Source organism: Amblyomma mixtum, chromosome 10 (genome assembly GCF_055824585.1).
Source record: "Amblyomma mixtum isolate Tamu chromosome 10, ASM5582458v1, whole genome shotgun sequence".
Classification (NCBI taxonomy): Eukaryota; Metazoa; Arthropoda; class Arachnida; order Ixodida; family Ixodidae; genus Amblyomma; species Amblyomma mixtum.
Genome location: NC_143021.1, coordinates 9059715 through 9064926, shown reverse-complemented (window position 1 = coordinate 9064926; position 5212 = coordinate 9059715). Strand labels below are relative to the sequence as shown.

At 49.4% G+C, this 5212-nt stretch overlaps 1 long non-coding RNA gene across 2 annotated transcripts; it reads right to left on the bottom strand.

Moving 5' to 3' along the window:
* Positions 1–310: 310 nt before the first annotated feature.
* On the bottom strand, positions 311–2225 carry LOC149325095 (uncharacterized). 2 transcript variants are annotated; one of them, XR_016286554.1, is made up of 4 exons: positions 2049–2225; positions 1765–1945; positions 1170–1286; positions 311–534 (listed from the first exon to the last, which is right to left on the bottom strand). It is a non-coding gene; the product is annotated as an uncharacterized LOC149325095 (long non-coding RNA). The 2 variants fall into 2 exon arrangements; XR_016286553.1 differs by lacking the exon at positions 2049–2225 and having other exon boundaries at positions 1765–2020.
* Between the last annotated feature and the right edge of the window lie 2987 nt (positions 2226–5212).

The following is a 5212-nucleotide window of genomic DNA, read 5'->3' as shown; positions in this document are numbered from 1 at the left end:
GTCATGGATATCACCAATATGGTCCTATTCAAAGAACAGCACCAAAATGATGAAGACTTCATCAGCTTCCTGGCAGTATGCTATCAAACTTGAAGCAGAGCAAATGTATGCTGATTACTTGTGGCATAGCTACACATGACAATCACGGCAGTGAGTGCAATTCTCGAAAGCAGCTGCTGATCATGCACTTCCTGTCTGTCAGGTAGAATCCAAATGGTGCTGTGTCCTCCTCCCTGCTGTAGATGTTGGTGCTCCTTCTGTTATCACCACCTGCCAGTGGTGTCATGGTCCTGCAGTTGAGTGTGGATGAATATGTTGTGTTGCACAGTGCAAGCTCCGCTGACCTTTGCAGAGAACTCTTGACCATGGCGTACTATGACCATGACACCTTTGCAGACACCTCATGTAATCGTTCAGGAACCCGGTATCACCACCCAGCTAGGCAGCCAGTCCAGCCGAGGGGTGAGCGAAGATGAATCTGGCATCATGGCTCCCGAGCACACGAGACCCCACGGTGAGAGTAGTCCACCACATCTGCATAAGATGCAAACCCTCACCTGCACATTAATCAACGCTGTGCACTGAAATCTTCCAACGAGCTAGACATTGCGTTTCCAAATATGAGAAATTGTTGAAGCCTCAAGTTCAACTATTGTCTAGTTTTACGCACAAATGTAAAATACGCTGACTGCAAAATCAATCATTAGTATCAAAACGAAGTGTTGCCATATAGCTAGAGGTACTTGATGACACATTTCCCAAACTGACGGATACAAATAATTAATACACACTTTTTATACTCAAGAAAACCACCACAGAATGCACTGCAAGGAAGGGCACAAGTTCAACTGTTTATGACTACCATGAGTTTTTTAGTATATGCATGCTTTTTCATTTTGCACCAATTGAAATGAGGCTACCTTGACATTGCGGTCACTAAGAGAAATCCAAAGCCAGAGAACAACACTGCGTGTCACCCACACCTATCTCCACTGTCACCTGAAAAGTACTGACATGATTAATTTACATGTGGTTCTATTTACACTGTTCTTCCTTGCTCAATAAACTATATATAAATGCAGACAGATATCATTAGCCGCATGCAATCTTACTGCAGGCAAACATGCTATCCCTTCATGCCTGCCACAACACACTAAGCACGTGCTCACCAGTTTAACGATTTCCATGCGGGCAGCACATGGAGAGAGACTGCACATAAATGGGTCATGGATGGATCCCGCACAGATTCTTGTGAGCTGGAACCTTCACCGGCAGGAACACCACACCTGTAAATAAAATCTACAAGACTCATATATATTTGTTTTCCGTGTGCCCTTAGAGAAATAATTTTTTCCACCCTCCTACGGTAATTTCCACGTGACTGCTGCGTAACTGATGATGTAACACTGTTATGAAAATTTCAGCTTGAATAGCGAAATCACTTTAGTGTGCTTCATTAATAATGCTTAAGACAGGTTATAGTATTCTTTTACAATGTCACGCATTTTTTTTTTCACACTTAAGGAAACGACGCCTTTCAGCTGATTTCACCGATGCTGCCTTTCACATTCATCAACACCAAACACAAAGAAATCGATCAACGTACTAGCATGCTAGGCTTTGTTTTCTCAACTTGGCGCTGTGTGCAAAAACTGAAACACAGTATGAAAAAAGCAACGCGAAGTGCCGAATACAAATTTCGGATTCTTGTTTTAAAGTCATCTCCAGCATGCATGCGAAAGGAATGAGAATGATGCTACACACACACGGATGTCTCGTCAAGAAGCCCGACACATTCCTGGAGTTTGTTGCTCGGCCGCGCGAACACCTCTCGTGTCATCCGCTCATCACGCGAGGCAAAGCCCATCCGTTCAGCGACGTTTCACAGCTGGCGATCGTCCCTCAGAGCTCGACAGTTCGGCACTGCTTCTCGCCGCAATGCATCCTTGCATAGCCACCACATATATGCCTCGTCAGGTGATTGCACAGACGAGCTGTCTAGTCAGAGACAACTCGAAAGCATCGCGGTGACCTCGAAAGTCGCTCACCTTTCCCACTTCTAGGGTTTAACAAACGACGAATGAATGCAAGGAGCAGCAAATCGCAGCGCCGGCACCGCCATTCGAGCAATTTTCGCGCTTCACTAACCGCACGGACGGATGATTTCTCACCGCGAGCGAAGGGTTTGCAACGGGAGAGCAGTTAGCGCCCCCATGCGGCTGTACGCTTAAGCCTTCACTATTAACGCTATCGAGGGTTTCTTATTTCAGATGAGCTCTTACAACGCGATATCATTACATTGTGCAATCAAAACAAGACTTTTGTAAGCTTAGTTTTGTCTTGAAATAAATACCCGTTAAAATGCGGCTACCTAACGCCGTATAAATCAGCATTTCACTAACTCATTTGCATGATTCGGGTACCTTTCGCCGGGCGAAATGATGGCGGCGAATTTCAGCCATTTTTTGCAATGGCGGCACAACGTAAACGTGATGAAACGTCATTCTGACATCACTCCAAAATGTGTGCCTATCACGTGATTTACGTGATATTGTTCCAACCAATCAGATTTTAGGAAGTTGCCATTTCCGGTGTGCAGCTATTTTCTCCGAATTGGCAAGTCGAGCGCAAGTGCTCTCGCACGGACCGCTTGTAGCTTCTTTTCCCTTCACAATCACATATATGTACCAGCCGGGCACCAAGAATAGCGCTACGAAAATGCATTTTCAATGCCACGTCAAATCGACGTCACCGCGAAAAGTGCTCGCGTAACCGACCCTGATTGACACGCCCATTGACGGCGATTGACACTTCTGACAGCCAATCAGAGAGGCAATATGGCGCCGACAGGCGAATGTGAATATCGAGAATAGGGCCCCTGGACTCGAGTCCGCAAGTAGCCCCGGACAGTCCGGGACTGAATAACAAATGCGCCCAGTATCGACAGCCGGCAGCGGACCAGTAAAGATTCCGGTGAAAAATAAATCCCAAGCCGATAAGTCACCGCTCCTTTCTTGCCCGAGCCAGTGTGGAAAGGGACATCTTGCGCGTTGTCACCGTGCTGCTTTTTCGAAGACGCGGGCGGCAGGAAACGCGCCTTTAAGTTCAATGCCAATGACGAAAAAAGAGCGCGCGCGCGCTGCTCACGGAAGCAGTGACTATGCGCTCTTCTCGAGAACCTGCCTGCCGCAGTCGGAGCTGGCCGTCGCTTTTCGTCATCATTTCGTCAATCTGCTACGCAGTATCATGGGCGGGATTTCCGGCGCACTCTAAAGGCCGATTCACACGACGGACCGTTCGCCCGCGCACTACGTGTGCATACGTCAGCACTTTGAGAGGCGCGCTGGATGCATGGATGGATGGCGGCCGACAGCGCGCCCCTCAAAGTGCTGACGTATGCACACGTAGTGCGCGGGCCGCGGGCGAACGGTCCGTCGTGTGAATCGGCCTTAAGCGTTCAGTTCCCGGATCGAATCCGAAAAGCTGAAAAATCATTCGCGATTGTCTCATTATCTTTTACACTTAGGGACATGCTGCAATTTGCGTTAGCTTTGAATCTTCAGTGTTCAATATTTCGATTGCAATATGCAGGATAACGTGAAGAGTTAAAATATTTAACGAAATGTGGGTAATTAATTGAATTGCATGGGTGCGTTTTCGAAGCTCAGGTCGGTGGCCGTTGATCGAAGACGCGTCACGGCAGGCACACATCCAGGAGTCACTCCGGAACCAGCACAGCACTTCTTTCACCTCTTCGCCCCGCCGCGTGAACGGCTGCTGGCCGTTCCCATTACAGTTACTTCCCCGGCGAAAAGAAGCCATCCTGGCGACTTACGGGGACGAAAGAGTGGTCGGATCATAGTAGGGCTTATTGGGATCGGGTGAGCGTGGTCGGGCCGGAGAAGGGACGAGGAAGGCGGGAGACGGGGTTACGAGTAAGAAAACGAAGAAAACTTTATACAGGCTATTTACATGATTACAGAAGAGCAACTGAGAGGGACTCTCAGTGGATGAGGACTGCTTCGCTAGCGGGAGAGCACACTCCAGTCCTCAAAACAACACCCCGTTAAATAGCGCACAGATTCCCCAGATCCCTGTCTGGGGAAATAGTTCGAAGAATGACGTCCAATCAGACGGACAGTTGCGGCCACTGTTGATACCGCCCACGGCAGGGGCGGCGCTGGGCCGTGGTGCTCTGCCGCAGCTCGGTTGATGGGAGAGGGTAGAGGCTCAGTAATTAAACACTGCTGTCTTTCACTAAGCACACCACCACTCTGTTCGTTGACCCGAGGGTCGACTCGGCCACGGAACGCCGCCATCGTCGCCGCATCTTCGGCGATCTTTGACCTTCGCCGCTGCGACCATGGTCCCACGGTCCTGGAAGGTCGCTGCCTAATCCACTTAGGCAGCAGGGGAAGCATCACAGGTCCTACAGCACCCCTCTTTGAGCTTCGCCGCTACCGCCATGTTCCCACGGTCCTCGAAGTTCGCTGCCTTAATCCCCTTAGGCAGGAGGGGGGGGGGGGGGCATCCCAAACCCAACAGCACCCCCGCCACCAGACAATGCGTCCGGAAGATGAGCCGCTCCTACGCAGCTCGGCTGACAGGACGTGCAAGAGGGGGCTCTCGTTCAACTCTTCTCCAGGCCTCTCTTCATCGGCTGTCGATGTCCAGCTCTCGGAATTTCTCTGGAAGGCGAGCCAAACGGAACCACAAACGCCAAGCCGCACACAACAAAAGCAAGTGCCGTCTGTAGCCCACTCGCCCCGCCAGACCAAAACCAAATCAAAACTGCTTATGCCTAGCCATCCCTCTAAGTAAAACCTTAAATGAAACAATTTTCCTGAACGAACACGAAGTGCGTAGCCGATGCACGGTTCAGGTGTTGGACCTCTTCAAAGTGTTGTCATAATGCATGACACTTCAAGAAACAGAGGGAAAATTAGAATGGGTTTAGAATCGGTCGGACAAATTGAAACGATTCTCGATGTCACCCGGGCAGGGAGGAATCAACCGAGAGGGAAGACAGAGGCTTTAATTTTGCCCCAAGCTACTTGCTATTCTTAAGTACAACAATTTCCCATGTCGTCTTCCTTTCGTTGTGCATGGCAGCAGACACGACATAAATGTGCGAAACTTGCACAACAAACTTGCAGAAGTGGCATACTGCACAACTTCATACGGCTACACAAAGTAGTATCTCTAAGAGCTC